Here is a 19603-nt window from a genome sequence, read left to right as displayed (position 1 = left end):
TGAAGAAGAATCTGACTGCAGTTCTGATGATCCTGAAGACATTGGAAAGGAGCTTGCTATGCTTGTGAAGAAGTTCCAGAAATTCACCAAGAAGAAAGGCTTCAGAAAGTCCTCACGATCCAGCTCAAGGAATGATGAAGCTTCTGCTCATGACTACAAGAAGAGAACATGCCACAAGTGCAAGAAACCTGGTCACTACATCTCTGAGTGTCCGCAGTGGGACAATGAGAACAAGAAGAAGAAGAAGAGCAAGGAATATGATTCTGACGACAAGAAGAAGAAGAAATACTCAAAGTCTTCTTCCAAGTCTTCCTCAAAGTCTTCATCACACAAGAAGAGCTCATCTGGCAAGGCTCGTGCGTTTGTTGGCAAGGAAATGGATTCAGAGGAGGAGTCTGCTTCTGAGGAGGCGGAGGTGGAGTCTGAGGAGGAGTCCGATTCTGGCGTTGCAAGTCTGGCTACAGCCTACGTTGCCAAGTCCATCTTCAACACCGAAGACAATGACTTCATCACCGACGCCGATGTTGATGACAAGGACAACTCCACTCCCACCTACTGCTTCATGGCACGCTTTGCCAAGGTAAACTCATGCACCACTCACTATCAAACATCAAGTGAAGATCACTCTGATTGTGGTTCCAAACCCAGCTACAAAACACTTGCTAAAATTGCAAATGGACAACAGAAAGCTATGGAACATATTCAAAAACTGTTAGAGACAAGCGATGACCTTTTAGACGCTGAAATGACTCGATCTCAGTCCTTAATTGAAGACATAAAAAATCTTCATGTTAAGTATGAGGAACTTGAAAGTCGTAATGAAATGCTCTCAACAACTCATGAAAAGCTTTCCTATGATTATCTTCAAAGGAAGCAAGATCTTGAGAAATTGAGAGCGGCTCATGAAGATCTTCAAAAGGAAAATGAGTCACTTCGCGCCAAACAGATCAGTCCCGCTCAGGAAGGATTTGAACCACCATGTCTTAAATGCATTGAGCGTGACAATGCTACTTCTGTTGCCGGATGTTCTACTACTGCCACTGTTGCAATATCTTCAACTGTTGATGTGGTAACTAACCCCTCTACTGAGGATGCCACTGCTATTGCTGATGAAAATGCTAGGTTGAAGACATTTCTTGAAACAGGGATGTACAAAAGTCTCAAAGGGCATCAGACACTATGTGATGTCGTCAAAAGGCAGATCCTGAACCGAAACCTTAGGAAAGAGGGTGTTGGGTTCGAAAGGAAAATGAATGCTGATGGCTCTTACTGGAAACCTGAGCAGTACCCCAAAACCACATGGGTTGTTGCAAAGGAACCTTCAGTGGATCCATCCACCCTATCTGACTTCACTTGTGCTAATCCCATTATCATTGATGAATCCTTTCATGCAAACTATAAACTGTTTAAGAATCAGAATGGTGAAGTGTTTGCCAGGTATATTGGTACTAACTACAGGAATGGGCCACCTATGAAGAAAGTCTGGGTGCCGAGAAAGTGTCTGGAGAATCTTCCTGTGAATGTCGTCATGACACCACAACTGAAGAAGACAAACCCCAGACCACAGGCTTCATATGGTCCAAAGGCTTCATACAGACAGAGGACTCACCTGAGTCGCACTAACGCAAATGTTTTGCAGGGAAACCATACTCAGGCCTATGAATATGAGCGCGTTTCATCAAACTGCCATGTTCATAAGGCCCAGAACTACTCTGCTTATTCTTATGAGTACTATTGTCCACCTGCAAGACTATTTGCTAGGTCTCTAAAGCCAAAGTTCTCAGATGCTGCACTTAGACTCATTGCTTCGAAGCCACCCTTGAAGATGTGGGTGGCTAAGAAAGCTTAACTCTCTTTTGCAGGGAAAGGTCTACAGCCGAAAATCAAATGCATCTAAAGCTATTGCTGGGGACCTTAAACATCTTGTAGGGCGGAAGATCAAATGCCCAAATGGTCTTATTATGTATTTTGTTCCCGAGTCGCTTGCTACTTGCCCTATCAGTCCTAACCTCGATCTAAGCTTTCATAATCCACTTGCTCGTCAAATGTTTATGCTTCACAATGCTCTTCGTGAAGCCTATCCCCCTAACTGCACTATAGGGTATGACACCAGCTGCTTCAGAATGGATTATTGATAGTGGATGTACTAAACACATGACTGGCAAGCGAAGTCTTCTCATGGACTCAACCTTACGTCCATCTGACAAAAGTCACATCACATTTGCTGATACTGGTAAAAGCAAGGTATTGGGTCTAGGTAGAGTTGCAATCTCAAAGGATCAGCACATGGATAAAGTGATGTTTGTTGAATCCCTTAGTTCCAACTTAATGTCCGTCTCAATGCTTTGCGATTTGAACATGATTGTGATATTTGGAAAATATTGTTGCCTAGTTCTAATGGAATCTGACAAGTCTCTAGTCTTTGAAGGGTATCGGAAAGATGATTTGTACATGGTATATTTCTCAGCAGGACCACAGCTTGTTGTATGTCTTCTTGCAAAAGCTTCAGAATGCTGGCTCTGGCATCGGAGGCTAGGGCATGCTGGCATGCGGAACTTGCATACTCTTGCAAAGAAGAAGCACGTCATAGGCATCGAGGGCGTCAAGTTCAAGAAGGATCACTTATGCGGTGCTTGCGAAGCTGGAAAGATGACGAGGGCCAAGCATCCCTCAAAGAAAATCATGACAACGACTCAACCCTTCGAACTGCTACACATGGACCTCTTTGGCCCTACTCACCACTCAACCCTTACTACTACTGCTTGTCTCTATGGCTTCGTCATTGTTGATGATTATACAAGATATACGTGGGTGCATATAATCCTCTACAAGACTGAAGTGCAGGATGTCTTCAGACGCTTCGCCAATCGAGCCATGAACAACTATGGCGTCAAGATCAAGCACAACAGAAGTGACAATGGAACTGAATTCAAGAACGTCGGCCTAGATACTTATCTTGATACTTTGGGCATCACTCATGAGTTCTCAGCTCCGTACACGCCGCAGCAGAATGGCATCGTGGAATGCAAGAACAGAACACTCATTGAGATGGCTCGGACGATGCTTGATGAATATAAGACACCAAGAAAATTCTGGCCTGAAGCCATTGATACTGCATGCCATGTCATCAACCGTGTTTATCTTCACAAGCTTCTGAAGAAAACATCCTATGAACTCCTCACTGGTAAGAAGCCAAACGTCAGTTACTTCAGAGTATTTGGTGCCAGGTGCTGGATCAAGGATCCTCATCACACTTCAAAATTTGCACCGAAAGCACATGAAGGTTTTATGCTTGGTTACGGAAAGGATTCTCACTCCTACAGAGTCTTCAACCTCTTTCACTATAAAGTGCTTGAAACTGTGGATGTGCGGTTTGATGAGACTAACAGCTCGCAAAGAGAGCACCTGCCAAATGTGCTAGATGAAATTCCACCCAGTGAATCCATCAAGCTTATGGGAACTGGAGAAATCATACCATCTGAAGTACAGCCTAAAGAGGAACTTATCATCTCTGCACCTGATCAACCTGAAGACAATGCTCAGTCTGAAGACAATCCTTCAAATGATGACAATGATCAACAAGAGCAAAATCTTCGTCTAGTTCATCCTCGTGTTGCAAATGAAGTATAGATTGAGAAGATAATCAATAGCTTCAATGCACCTGGTCCACTCACTCGATCAAGGGCAACACAACTAGCAAATTTCTATGGACACTTTGCATTCGTCTCAATATCAGAACCCAAGAAAGTTGATGAAGCCTTCATGGAACCTGAATGGATTCAAGCTATGCAAGAAGAGCTTCAACAGTTTGAGCTGAATAATGTATGGGAACTGGTCAAGCGTCCTGATCCTCGTAAACACAATATCATACTCACTGGATGGATATATCGCAACAAGCAAGATGGGCATGGTCAAGTTGTCAGAAACAAGGCTCGTCTAGTTGCTCAAGGATACACTCAAGTTGAAGGAATTGACTTCGATGGAACATTTGCTCCTGTGGCTAGGCTTGAAGCTATACGCATACTGCTAGCCTATGCAAATCATCATAACATCCTTCTGTATCAAATGGATGTGAAGAGTGCTTTTCTCAATGGCAAGATTGAAGAAGAAGTGTATGTTGCACAACCGCCTGGCTTTGAAGATCCAAAACATCCTGACATGGTTTATAAGCTCAACAAGGCACTGTATGGCCTCAAACAAGCCCCTCGTGCTTGGTATGACACACTCAAAGACTTCCTGAAGAGCAAAGGCTTCAAACCTGGTTCCCTGGATCCCACTCTCTTCACGAAGACATATGACGGTGAACTGTTTGTGTGCCAAATATATGTGGATGACATTATCTTTGGCCGCACCAATCAGAAATACAACGATGAGTTTGGATACATGATGCAAGAGCAATATCAGATGTCCACGATGGGTGAGCTGAAGTTCTTCCTTGGTTTTCAAATACGGTAGCAACACAACGGCATCTTCATATCTCAAGAGAAATACCTTAAAGATTGCCTGAAGAAGTTTGGAATGCAAGACTGCAAAGGTTATATGACGCCAATGCCTACCAAGAGTCATCTAGATTCTGACACCAATGGTAAAGAGTTCGATCAAAAGGTATACCACTCCATGATTGGTTCTTTCCTTTATTTATGTGCATCTAGGCCAGATATCATGCTTAGTGTTGGCATGTGTGCCCGATTCCAAGCGACACCAAAGGAATCGCATCACTTAGCTGTGAAGCGAATTCTTCGATATTTGGCTTACACCCCAACACTAGGATTATGGTATCCAAAGGGCTCAGAGTTTGATCTAGTTGGATGCTCGAATGCTGGATCGCAAGTCTACATCAGGCACATGTCACTTTCTAGGATGATCACTTATTTGTTGGTCTTCAAAGAAGCAGAACTGTGTATCTCTCTCCACTTCTGAATCTGAATACATTGCTGCTGGATCTTGCTGCGCTCAGCTTCTATGGACGAAGCAGACACTCAAAGACTATGGCATTCATCTGAAGCAAGTGCCACTCTACTATGACAATGAAAGCGCCATTAAGATCACCAACAACCTAGTTCAGCACTCAAAGACAAAGCACATTCAGATCCATCATCACTTTCTCAGAGATCATGTCATGAAGGAAGATATTGATATCATTCACATCAACACTGAAGAGCAGCTGGCAGATATCTTCACAAAGCCCTTGGATGAGAAAAGGTTTTGAAAGTTGCGGTGTGAGCTAAATATCTTGGAATCCTCAAATGTCCTGTGATCATGCACACATCCTAACACTTATGCATGTTGATGACTTAGATGTGCAAACACACAAAGTAACATATATCTTCAACTAATGAAGACTTACACTCTAAGTGTGAATACATTAATGCGGAATTTGACTTTGGAGCGCCACGATAATTGTGCGCCGTGTCTGGGTCTAATATTTCCTATACAGTGGGTAACGCCGCCACCAAACTTGTGTTTGGAATACTTTATGTTGGCGTTACATTTGCAAAGTCTTCGCATTTTGTTTGTCCTTAATGTTAACATGGCTTCATGTTTATCTTCAATGTACTGATTTGGTTTCTGTCCTCTACAGCATTCACTTATAGCTATGTCTTCTAGTTGAATCTTTTGAACTAAGTGAATGTGATCGGACCCTGACCTTTCTATGCTCCCGTCTTAAGTCTATCTATACAAATCATATGCATTCTATTGAAACTGTCAAATGTCTTTGTTCCGTCCTTGTCAGCAGAAGATACAGAGACAAATATTAAATCTGTTTTAAATGCTCAATCTTTTTTACCTGAAACCCTGAGAAGCGGGAAAGACCACCCGACAATCCAGGCGTGCGTGGGAACATGGAACAACCTCCAATGTGTTGCATGATCGCCATGTGTCCGTCAGATGTGAACTGCCAGGGGCACCTGCATAATAATGTTGTGCCGCCCCTGTCCCTATAAATACACGCCTCACCCCAGTCATTATCTCTTCTTCCACTCTCGCACGAACCCTAGCGCCACCGCTAGCCCTCGATGATGCCAACGATGAATCGCTTAGCTGTCGCGACCTCACCGACTCCGTCATCACGCCGGTCGTGGACATCATCTTCTCCACCGTCGCCGTAGGTGTCCTCCATTGCCAAGTTAGGGCATGGAAAATCGATCTGCTAGGCTTCATCTCCTACTCTGTCTAGCAGTTCCTCGAGTGGTAAATAAAAACTCTTTTTACAGTCTTTTTGATCCGATAGATTCATCCTTTTCAACCACAAGTGGTTTCTGCTCCTACAAAGTTGGTTCTATCTCGTTCTGCATCTCATAACATGCCTAGTATGTTCACTTATGCTTCACAAAGTAGTTAGATTCCTCACTTGTACTTATTCGTGGATTCGTACAAATCTGGAACCAACTCTCTACATATGAGTGAATGTCTTTGCACTATGAGGTCAATGTCTTCTAAAACTGATTTATCTTCAAAATCTTCTGAGATTGCATATGACCTCTTCCCCTTCCCTCGCATCTCTAATGCTGTCATAGGTACATGTCTGTGGGAGAATCCTTTGGTTCTCATAGTCTGCATTCATTTGCAGAGTTCTTACAGCATCACATAAATTCTCCTAAAGCCAGTTCCTGTCTGACCAGTAGACGGAAGACTTTGACAGTGTTGAAGCCTTTCAGTCTAAACTTCATGGCAACTGAAAAATCAGTCAAGAAGGGTGGCAGACAACGTCGTGGAAACACTACTAAGGACCTGCCACCAGATCTCTATGAGTTATACAAGTCAGATCCATAAGAAACCTATGGAGAACGCAAGAACCGAATCCAATGGATTCGAAGAAATTGGGCAGAGGAATGGTTCAAGTACAGATTCGTCACCGATGAATATGCTAAGAAGAATGCCATAAATGGCCCCTGGGGAGATATAATATACAAAGGTCTGCAGCCCAAGTCGAAGTCCGAAGCTATTGCTCAGGGCTTCTACCCCTGCATGATTCATGGACCTCAGCATGCTAATGCCGACCCATCCTCTCTGTTATGGTGTCGTGAAGATAATCTCTTCAAGCGCAACTATCAGGCTGCAAAGAACTCGGCCAAGGAAAACAAGAAGTCTTTGGGGTTAGACTTCAACCCAGGCCCCTCTGCACCACGTGCTGACGGCACACGTGAAGCTGAACCCAATCTTATTGGGCCCTTCTAAAACTTAGAAGGTCTCATCACTCACATTCAGGTTCAAGGGGCAGCCATGGACTACTCTACAGATGACACTGATTCGTACGAAGCGCCTGCACCACCAAAGCTGGTGAAGCAAAAGAAACCAAAGGCTTCAAAGCACCCCTCTGCACCAAAGGTCTCACAGGCGAAGCCTCTGGCCACCGCACCTCCTGAACCGTGTGCAGTCTGAAGATCACTCACGCATCTCCAAGTCTGACAAGTTGAAAAAGCCCATGCAACCCACTGGTCAAGCACTGACTCCTACTACTGCTTTGAGAAACGAGAATGACACCATTGATCTGTCCAGCGACGACGATCTTGGCGATGACGCTCTTGAGCAATTTATAAAGAGAAAGCAAGAGGCAGAAATCTTCAATGATCTTCCCCTCTTTGATGTGGAAATCTTGTACAAGTTTATTGATGAGTGGTTTGACAACCCAGACCTTAGTTTTGATGATCTTCAGCTCTCGATTTGCCTCAGCTTCTCCTTCCACGGAGCCATTGCTCCTGAGCTGGCTCTTGCACAGAAGATTGTTGAGCTGAAATTGACCGTGAAAAGGCTCAATTCAAGAAGCACATGGCCAAGCTCAATGTTGAAGACATTCAAAACTTTAAGGTCATGATGCATGAGCTCAAGGAGGCATTCCACAAGAAACAAGAAGAAGCAAAAGGTTCTCGTGACCGCATGAAGAATCTTGCTGCCAAATGTGTTCAAGGCTACAATGAAGCTAAAAAGCGCAAGGCTTTGGGGCGACCAGGCATCGACCCTAGAATGGCTGCCAAGAAGAAGAAGAAGAAGCCAGCTGTGGCCGAACCAGAAGCATCAAGGTAGGAAGAACCTCGCATTGTATTCCCGGCCAGCATGACAGGCTCGAAGCCTAAGGTCCCCACAGAGGCTTCAGAGTTCAAGAAAACTAGAGCAGCTGAAGCCGAAGCCAGAAAGCGCAAGACCAAAGCCACCACTGATGATGCTCCACCAACTAAGAAAAGAAAAACAAAGAAGCGAGACCAGGCTGCTTCCACAGAGCCCCTTGTCGTCGAGCCAATTTCTGTTGCTCGTCCTTCCTCTGCACATCGAGAACGTCGTTTGGTAGTTCATGAGCCTGCTTCCACAGAGGCTCCTGAAGCTGAAGAGAATCTAGCTGTTGACCCCACCACAGCTGAAGACATTGGTCCTCACGACAATGTTGAAGATGATGAAGTCCTTCCTCAGATCGAGCTAAATTTGGTATCATCGCCTGTTCTCACGAACAGCGAACTCATCAGCATTGGTCGTCCATTGACGCCAACTGCGCATGATGACTCATGGGCTGATGACCCTCAAGAATCCCCTCGTGATGAAGAAACACCAGTTACTCCCCCACCAGAGGTCACCACTCTGGTGATTGACAATGAAGACTTTGAGGCCCAACCAACTCCATCTCCACAGGCGTCACCAGCGTTTCGCAGGCTTCGTAAAGGACCAAGGCCATAGGTCACATTGTCAAGTGTTCAAGAAGGAGAAGAGCGCCAATCCGTTTCACGCGAAGTCTTTCTTGAAGCCTCTCCTACTGCGAACATCCCTGAATCTAAAGCCAAAACGGCTGAAGATATTCCGGCTGCATCAGCCGATGATCAAGAAGAAGAACCAAGAGATGAAGAAAGAGTTGCTACACCCCCATCCAACCCTGAAGTTGTTCTCGAGGAGAACGTGTCTAACCCTCCAGCTCCTAAAGTGGAGGTTACCAATACTGAGGCTGCCACCAACACTGAAGCCAATGACGTTGTCATGGCTGAAGCTAATGTGGTGCCAGATGTCGTTGCACCTGAAGCTTTTGTTGCACCTGATGCAAATCTGCAGCTTGAAGCCAATGCCTCTGCTCCTGTACCACCTCCCAGGCCACACACCATCGAGCAAGCATATGATCGTGGTTAGCTTGTGACAGTTCGTTGGCCAATTCTGGTTCCTCCGCCTACTCCCGGCCCTCAATTTGCCTATCATGTGGACCACAGGCCTCAGGTCCAGAAGGCAAAGCCAAGGCTACCACGGTTTCCAGGTACTGCAACGTCACCAGGATCATTTAAGCTGAATGGATTCAAGGCACACAACACATTCTTCGACAGTGACAAGAACCCCTACACAAGGCCAAGAATCTCTTCGGACCAATTCTGGAGTTATCAGTAGCGAAGCTATTATTCATGCATCTTGTACAATCAGGAACGCATATTCCCTCATATGCATCTTGATTGTGAAGCCATTGCTAGACTGCCATGTGACGCCCCAAGACCGGAGCTTCAGTTGCCTTCCAGGGTTTCCGGGTTTCGTCGTGTGTTTTGTTTGGTTCTTTGCATTCATCTTTGCTTCATGTGCATTGCATCATGTCATCATGCCATCATGTCATTTTTTTAATTCAACTAAATAAATTGCATAGATTTGTTGATCTATTTAAATTGAGGGAACTCACATGGTGACTTCTCTATATAACATATCCTCCCAATATTATTAGGGAGCTAAAATAAATATTCCATCCTTATGGAATCAACCATAACACACGTGCAACGTATTTTCCATGTCTATTCCTCTTCGAGTTTGACCTTCAAACCTTGCCAATATTTTTTCTCATCCCTTTTATCGAGGCTCTTCAAAAATCTCAGCCCATTTTGAGTCTTTTCGAATGGGCTTCAAAATTCAAACATGTCGAATTATATTTCAACATGTGCGCATCTTTTTCGCCAAAAATCCCCTTGTCATTTTATTTAAATTCCTCACATTTTTGTGAGTCCAGTAATGTTACCCTCGTGCGCTAATTCTTTTCCCTAAAACCCCTTCTTTTTCCTTTCTCTCTAATTCTTTTCGGTTAAAGAAATTAATTAGGGAGAGAGAGCCCAGCAGCCTAGCCATTTTTCCTTTCCATTGGGCCGGCCTCCCAAGGCCCAACCGCCTTTTTCTAACCCTAGCCCGCACATTCGCTCCACCAGTCCACCTCCCGATCCTCACCTCCTCTTCATCTCTCCCCTGCCGCCGCCAGGAAGCCCGATCCCATCTTACCTCTCCCCATCGACCCTTCCCCTCGCACGCAGGAGCCTTCGTCCTCCTCCTGCGCCGCCTTGCAATCAGAGAAGGAGGGAGAGCTCCACACGCATAGGGCTGCACCCTCGATCCTCCATCTCTCCCTGGCTCGACCTCCTCCTTCTCTCTCTCTCTCTCTCTCTCTCGTGCCGACCCCCATCTCTCCCTCCAGCGCCCCTCATCCTCCCTCCTCCTTCGGTCCAGGCAACCAGGCCGGAGCCCGTCGGCCTCCTCACCGCCATTCACCTTTGCTTCGAGCTGCCGGAGAGCACCGCCGCGCCTCCTGCCATGGCCTCCTCCTCGCCTCAAAGCCTCGCGCCCTGGGCTTCTTCCTCGCGCACCTTGCCATGGTCATGTGCCCCTCAATCCAGTAGGACGATGCCCTGCCTCGCCGCTGTTTGCCTCCGGCAAGCATCCGCAGAAGCTCATCCACCTCGCCATGCTCCTGCTTCCTCTCCAGCGCTGCCCCTGCCCGAGTCAAGTGCCACCAGTTGCTAGCTTCGATCAGTTGCATCCTTCCTGAATGGAACCGCCAAGAGCCCTTTTTGGTGAGACCAAGCCCGCAGGTTCCACGGATCTACAAAGTACCTCTACGCATGGTTACGCCAAGACCATCTCGGAAAACGCCAAGTACCCCTACGCGCGAAGACGCCAAGACCGTTTCGGGATTCACCAAGTACCACTACGGTGACATGAACATCTACGGAAACTCGGGCAACGATAAACATGTACCACTACGTCCGGAGGTATCGGATCCGTCAAGTCCAACCACGAGTGGGTACAACTATCGGCGACCCCGAACGACTACGAAACGTGAACCTCTACCATCGACCCTAGAGCATGCGAGATCGACTACTTCCACTACCGTCGTCGCGAGAACGCCTACTTCCCTCTACGAATGAGAACCGTCCTCTTTGCATGCTACAAAGGTATAACCACCGAGATCGGCGTCCGAGAACGAATGCTTGTGTTGTATGAGATGCACCATTTGTCTGCACCGTGTCCGTTTTGCCACTCGTTTCCATGCCCCTAACTCGTGGGAACCCGGTTACCGGGATCACCCCACCATCTTTTGCACGCTCCCGTCACATTTTCTTTTGCACTGCCGTCTCAATGAGTTGTCGGAACCGGAACGTTGCAGTGGCACCATTTCGTTATCGTCGCCGTGGCACCCCTTTCTTTCTACTACGGTGACAAAATGCTTCATAACGCTCTTGTCAACTTTTAATAAAAAATTGCATAAACTTGTTCATGTCATCTGCATCATGATAACAACAATTAAAATGTTTAAATTGTTGTTGCAATAAATTACTAATGCATATGGGGATTTATCGGATTTGTTGTTTGTTATATCGGGCCCCATTTAAATTGTTTAGATGGTGTAGTTTTGTTATGCCTCACCTCTTGTCATGTTAACCAACATGTAATATTGTTGAGTGCATAACCAAGAGAGAACTAAATGATTGATGTGGTGTTTCGTCAATATGCAACGGAGTTGCATATTGAGCTCCACTTAATTTGTAGTATTGTTTGTGCACTTTGCCATGCCATGCTTCATTAAACCGGACATGCATCATACTTCTTTGTGCATCATGCCATGCTTATGTGGTGGTTGTTTACTATGTTGTTTGCTTCTTTCCGGCGTTGTTTCTTCGGGTTGGTTCCGATAACGTCGCGTTTGTGAGGACCCGTTCGACTACGTCCGTGTGTCTTCTTCATGGACTCGTTCTTCTTCCTTGCGGGATTTCAGGCAAGATGACCATACCCTCGAAATCACTTCTATCTTTGCTTGCTAGTCGCTCGCTCTTTTGCTATGCCTATGCTAGAATACCTACCACTTGCTTATCATGCCTCCTATATTGTTGAACCAAGCCTCTAACCCACCTTGTCCTAGCAAACCGTTGTTTGGCTATGTTACCGCTTTGCTCAGCCCCTCTTATAGCGTTGTTAGTTGCAGGTGAAGATTGAAGTCTGTTCCTTGTTGGAACATGGAGATGTTGTTCCTTGTTGGAACATGTTTACTTGTTGGGATATCACAATATATCTTATTTAATTAATGCATCTATATACTTGGTAAAGGGTGGAAGGCTCGTCCTTATGCCTGGTGTTTTGTTCCACTCTTGCCGCCCTAGTTTCCGTCATATCGGTGTTATGTTCCCGGATTTTGCGTTCCTTACGCGGTTGGGTAATAATGAGAACCCCTTGACAGTTCGCCTTGAATAAAACTCCTCCAGCAATGCCCAACATTGGTTTTACCATTCTCCACCTAGCCTCTTTTTCCCTTGGGTTTCGCGGACTCAAGGGTCATCATTATTTTAACCCCCCCCCCGGGCCAGTGCTCCTCTGAGTGTTGGTCCGAACTGAGCTGCCTGCGGGGCCACCTCGGGGAAACTTGAGGGTTGGTTTTACTCGTAGCTAGTCTCATCTGAGTGTGCCCTGAGAACGAGATATGTGCAGCTCCTATCGGGATTTGTCGGCACAGTCGGGCGGTGTTGCTGGATTTGTTTTACCATTGTCGAAATGTCTTGTAACCGGGATTCCGAGTCTGATCGGGCCTTCCTTCTAGAAGGAATATCCTTAGTTGACCGTGAGAGCTTGTGATGGGCTAAGTTGGGACACCCCTGCAGGGATTTGAACTTTCGAAAGCCGTGCCCGCGGTTATGGGTAGATGGGAATTTGTTAATGTCCGGTTGTAGAAAACCTGAAGTTGACCTTAATTAAAATACATCAACCGCGTGTGTAACCGTGATGGTCTGTTTCCGGCGGAGTCCGGGAAGTGAACACGGTGTTGGAGTTATGCTTGACGTAGGTTGTCCTAGGATCACTTCTTGATCATAGTTTCTCGATCGTGCTTTGCTTTCTCTTCTTGCTCTCTTTTGCGAATAGGTTAGCCACCATATATGCTAGTCGCTTGCTGCAGCTCCACCTCATACCTTTTACCCTTCCTATAAGCTTAAATAGTCTTGATCGCGAGGGTGTGAGATTGCTGAGTCCCCGTGACTCACAGATACTTCCAAAACCAGTTTGCAGGTGCCGATGTTACCGAGCAGGTGACACAACCAAGCTCAAGGAGGAGCTCGAGGAAGTTCTTATCCCTCATGTTGTTTCGTTCTCCAGTTGATCGGTGGTGGAGCCCAGTCGGGATGATCGGGCATCTGTGTAGCATTTGGGGTAGTCTTCTTTTATTTTGGCTCCGTAGTCGGGCCTTGATTGTAGCTGGTTGATGTAATGCTTTATTCATGTAATTGTGTGAAGTGGCGATTGTAAGCCAACTATTTATCTCTTTCCCTTATGTATTACATGGGTTGTGTGATGATTACCTCACTTGCGACATTGCTTTCAATGCGGTTATGCCTCTAAGTCGTGCTTCGACACGTGGGAGATATAGCCGCATCGAGGGCGTTACATGCCATGCCTTGAATAAGCCCTTGACTGCTTTCGTGATGCGGGTCTACTCAACTTTGTGACTGCCAAGGAACACTGGAATGAAGAACTTATGCTTCAATTCTATGCTACCCTCCACATTCGTGGATACAACAGGGATCCGAAGACTTGGATCCTTGAGTGGATGACAGAAGATGTTCATCATGAAGCTAAAGCCCAAGACATCATTGAGCTTACAACCCTGCCCACTCTTGGTGAATATTATGAACTAGGTTATTAACAACACCAGAATGCTTTGGAGAGCATTTTCCAGAAGCCAGAACCCAACATGATCCAAATGCTAAGCATGATGAAGCCTTTGCCACGCGACGCTAAATACCCAACCGAATTATTTGTTGAAGACCTAGAGTATCTGCCCCGCACCATTTACCATATCATCAGAAAAACTTTATGGCCAATCAAAGGACATTCATCTGCAGCGAAGCTTGAAGGAGCAATGAAGACTTTGGTTTTCTATATCCTCAATGGCATAAGCTTTCAATGCTCAAGACTTCTTCATCAGGCAGTTGGCTGCATCTGGCTCCGACATCTTTGGTCTGAAGTTCTATGCTCCATGGGTAATGCGTCTTATCAAGCTTCACTTTGCCTTCAACTATTAGCCGTCTGCACGCAATCATCTAGTATTCTTGCGAGAGGTTGATCTGTCTGTTGAAGCTATTTACCCAGAGCCTACAAAGGATCCAATTTATCTTCACAATGTTGATCGTCAAAGCTTCACCCAGCCCATTGAAGGAGTTCAGGCCATCTCTCGTGTTTATCCCTTGGCTGACAACACTCGTGCCCCTCGCGCTCAAACTGAAGCCACTGGAAGCACCATTGCCCAAAGGCCTCAGAAGCGATCTCGCATTCTCAATGACTGAGAGCTTCTCGTCGCTCTACATCAGAAACAGGATAAGCATCATGACTGGCTTAAGCGTCATATGCAAAGCCTCTTGGTGGACGTCAATCGCATTCGCAATCTTGCCACCAAGAATGCCTTTGTTACACATGAAACCTGTCGGAAGTCCTGGAAGAGTTTTACATTGCTCACTGCTGAAGCAGATCTTCAAGACGATGGCTTCATATAAAGATTCAAGTTTGAGTCCACTCCTCCAAGGAATGCTCACTTGCGTCAGACTCCCTCACTTGAAGACTCTGACTATTCTTCCTCAGCTGCAATGGTGAATGCCAGAGTCATAGATGACCAAGATGATGCCACTTCACCACCTCCAACTTCAGCGCGTGTCGACACTGCACCAAGTTCTTCTGCACCACCGGACCTCAACGACGACCCTGCTACTTCGCCTACTCCTCATGGGAACGAGTAGAAGCTCTATGTCTTCAAACCTTTTTGGTCGTTACTGACAAAAGGGGAGAAGCATATGAGTTGATAATCTTCAAGCGGGTCTATATGGGTGGTTGCTTTATTTTTTCTACTTTTGCCAAGTGCTTACAACTCTCGCTTTTGATACATTTGGTTTGTTTTTGAGTTGTAACACTTAAACTTGTTGGTCGTCTGCTACCTTTTCGACACTATGTGATGCGATGATAAATTCCGCATGTGCGACAATAAATTCCGCACGAAGTCATTTTGCAGAAGTCCATTCTTCATTATGCATTTCATTATCTTCGATATATCCTTTCATGCATGATGAATTGTCTTCTTAAGTAGAATAGGACCTCCACAAGTACAACCTGCCATGTGCAGTTGCATTCAAAAGAAAAATACTTATATGCACATCTTCAGGGGGAGCCTTCCTGCTACTTACCAAGACAATACTTAAATTCTTTACAATTTCACATACTTTTATCCCCGTTGAAAACTTCAACCAGTTTGTCATCAATCACCAAAAAGGGGGAGATTGTAAGTGCATCTAGTGCCACCCCTAGTTGGTTTTGGAGTATTGACGACAAACCTGGTTGAGGGACTAATGTGTTTGTGAGAATTGTAGGATAACACAGGTAGTAGTCCCTCATTGATTCGGTTTACCTACTGGAGATGACCCCTAAAAATGTATGAAGACAAAGGTGGTATGTGAAGGTATTCACATTGAAGACTATGACAAGAGAAGACATCACGTGAAGACTATGGAGCGTGAAGACTTAGTTGTTTCGTTGTTTCATTTTCTTCTTTGTTGAGTCATAGGAACCACCGTACTGTTAAGTGGGGTCCAAGTGAACCAGTCAGAATGATTGAGGTGATGCTTAACCAAAATCCTATGTCTTTGAGCGAAGACAATGAGAGCAAATCTTATCCAGAGCTGGATAAGTCAGCTTTGCTTGTAGCTCAAGTAAAGTTGTTGTGTGTGTTTGAAATCTGACCGTTGGAACACGTGTCAGTTCCATAGTGACCCAGGGTCATTTCGGACAAATCAGGTCGGGTTGCCTAGTGGCTATAAATAGCCCACCCCTTACACCATAAATTGGTTGGCTGCTCAGATTTAGTGCACGGCTTTTGTCGCTTGAGAGCAACCCACCTCAATGCCTTTGAGAGAGAAATCCTTGCGAGGACAAAGCCCTAAACACCCAGAGCCAAAGAGTGTTAGGCATCACTGAAGTCTTCCTGTCTGTGCAATCTGAAGACTTATTACACTTGAGGACTGTGAATCCTCCCGGTTAGGCGTCGCGTTCTGAGCATCCGAGAGTCATTGTGGATCGCCGGTGAACAAAGTCTGTGAAGGTTTGGAAGTCTACCTTGAAGACTTACCAGAGTGATTGGGCGAGGACTGGGTGTCCTTAGCTCAAGGGGAATAAGGTGAAGACGCGGTCTTCTGAGTTAAATCTCAGCCTCCCTAACCAGACTTACAGTTGTCACAACAACTGGAACTAGTCCAACAAATCATTGTCTTCAACGACCCACTGGTTCTACCATTCCCATCTCTTTATTTGCAGTTGGTCCTTGTGAAGTCATTGCCTGTTTGCATTATCTTTTTGTCTACCCTGAGTAACTGCTTGTTCTGATTGGCTTCATACTATCTTCCATCCTGATCCATACTGCCTAGCTGCTATTAGTCTTTGTGCTTTCACTTCATTGAATACTTTACTATGGCTTGTCTAGTGTAGTCTACCTTCCGCTGTATGGTAATAGGTTTATTTCTATCGTTTTTCTTCAAAACTTCCATGTTTTGAAGACTTTCATAAAAATCGCCTATTCACCCCCCCTCTAGTCGATCACTAGCACTTTCACTATCACTCCGGCTCCGAATATACTCAAGATGAAGGTGTTTCCGGTCTAGCACTTGTGTCTCCTACGACATATTTGATTCACCAAATGAAGGAATTGGAAGATTCTTCATGGCTAAAGGCCCAAAGGTATCACACCCCGAGTATGTTGATTTCAATAGTGATGAAGATGACTTGTTACGTGATGATGATTTACTTTTTGACAACTCTGGTGATGAATACTCTGATGAAACATCAATTAACCATGCTGAAATGAATGACAATGATAAGGAGAAGATTGAGTCTCTAACTAAAGAACTAAACACTCTTAAGTTAGCTCATGAAACTATCTTAGGAGATCATCGAGAAATTTTAAGGACTCATGAGAAATTACATTTTGAGAAGCTCAATCTTGAGCAAGAGCATGAGTTCTTAAAGGCAATCAATGATGATCTTCGCAAGAAAAGTTCTTATTACATTGCCAAGCATTTACTCTTCTCCACTTACATGCCTCAAGTCAAGTCTAGTAACAAGAACAAGAAGGATTCTTCTTCTAGTAGTAACAATAATCATGCTAAATCCAATATTGTTGCTTCTAGTAGTTCTCTTAATTCCACTAACGATTCTCTTAGCCAATTTACACTTGAGAAAGAAAATAGCTTATTGAAGGGAATCATAGAGAAAGGTGTTTACAAGAGCCTTGTTGGGAGTAAGCAATTCGAGGAAATTGTACGCAAGCAAGGAAGGCACGGGAAGAATCAAGGTATTGGTTTTGAATGAAAGTTCAATGCCAATGGAGTTGAGTGGGAAGAAGATCAATACCCCAAGAAGAAGTTTGTTCCTCAACAAGAGAAGTATGATCCTACTTCTTTCAAGGGGACACATGCTCAAGATGATCTTCCACCACAAGACCACAAGGAAAAAGGCAAGGACAAGCTTCAAGAGGAAATTGATGCATTTGAAGAAGCTCCTAAGGCCTTGGTCAAGTGGGTTCCCAAGACTACATCAAGTTCCACTTCATCAAGTACAACTACAACTCCGAGGATTCCCATCAAGATGGTGTGGATCCCAAAGAAGAAGAACTAGAGAGTTCTTGGGGGTGACTCCGCCAACATACTTCACTCTTATCATTTTGGCAAGAACAAGTGCAATCAACTTCCACATCTTGCACTAGTTCAAGGAGTCACAAACCCTCTTGTTGTTAAGATAAGGGACAAGGTAATCTAATGCTCTAATCATCTTGTGTGTGCATCACTCTATGTCTATGGATATCCTTGTTTGTTCCTTATGGGACTAACCCGTGTAGGTATTGAAAGTGCAACTCACTCCAAAGGATAGCTCCGAATGATCTACATCAACTTAGAGCATCCACATCTTCAACACCTACATGAAGTCATCATCGACAAAACCCAAGGTTAGTTCATCCCTCTTAGGGGGGATATCACATCTAGGGGGAGCTTTGTTCTAACAATTGAGTTAAAGCAACTCTAATGGTGTGAACACAACAACGCTTTATGTAAAAGTGGTAACCCCACTTGTGCTTAAACGATGAGTATGACCTATGATCAAATGTTCTCAATTGACTCCTAAGTCAATATACTCATATATAGATGACCTAGTCATCGCCAATTGGTTGATAGATGCTAGAATTGTTTGTGCATGCTTTGCCACATATTTCATTTGTCATTTTATTGTGTGAGCATGTTGGTTGCATAATTGTAACACCCTCGATGCGACTATATCTCCCACGTGTCGAGGCACGACTTAGAGGCATAATCGCATTGAAGGCATATGTCGCAAATTAGGCAATCTTCACAACATCCCATGTAATATAGATAATAAAAGGGGAGATAACATAGTTAGCTTACACTCGCCACGTCAATCAAGGTACATAAAATAACATTACATCATCCAAACACTCATGGCCTGACTACGGCGCCGAAATAAAAGATAACCCAACATGCGACACGGTCCCGATCACCCCCAACTGGGCACCACTACTGATCATCAGGAAAGGAAACATAGTAACGTTGAGAGTCTTCGTCGAACTCCCACTTGAGCTCAAGCGCGTCACCTGGAGCGGAATCATCAGGCCCTGCATCTGGTGTAATAGTAATCTGTGAGCCACAGGGACTCAGCAATCGCGCACCCTCGCGATCAAGACTATTTAAGCTTATAGGTAAGGCAAGGTACAAATATAAGTGGAGCTGCAGCAAGCGACTAGCAAAAATATGGTGGCTAACTTATTCACAAAAGAGAGCGAGAAGAGGAGGCAAAGCGCGAGCGAGAAACTAGAGAACAACCTGCGCAAGCATTACTCCAATACCGTGTCCACTTCCCGGACTCCGCCGAGAAGAGGCCATCACGGTAACACACTCAGTTGATTCATTTTAATTAAGTTAAGGTTTAAGTTATCTACAACCAGACATTAACAAATTCCCATCTGCCCATAACCGCGGGCACGGCTTTCGAAAGTTCAAATCCCTACAGGGGAGTCCCAGCTTAGCCCATGACAAGCTCTCACGGTCAACGAAGGAATAGACCTCCTCCTGAGACGTTCCGATCAGACTCGGTACCTCGGTTCTTCAAGACACTTCGACAGGTTAAAACAAGACCAGCAACACCGCCCGAATGTGCCGACAAATCCCAATAGGATCTGCACATATCTCGTTCTCAGGGCACACTCAGATGAGCCAGACGTCGGGTAGGCCAGCCCAGAGTTGCCCCTGGTAGCCCCGGACATCGCTCGGTGGGACCAACACTCAGAGGAGCACTG

Source organism: Triticum dicoccoides, chromosome 7A, assembly GCF_002162155.2.
Source record: "Triticum dicoccoides isolate Atlit2015 ecotype Zavitan chromosome 7A, WEW_v2.0, whole genome shotgun sequence".
NCBI classification, from domain to species: Eukaryota; Viridiplantae; Streptophyta; class Magnoliopsida; order Poales; family Poaceae; genus Triticum; species Triticum dicoccoides.
The sequence above is the reverse complement of the archived record's forward strand: the minus strand, read 5'-3'. Positions refer to the sequence as shown.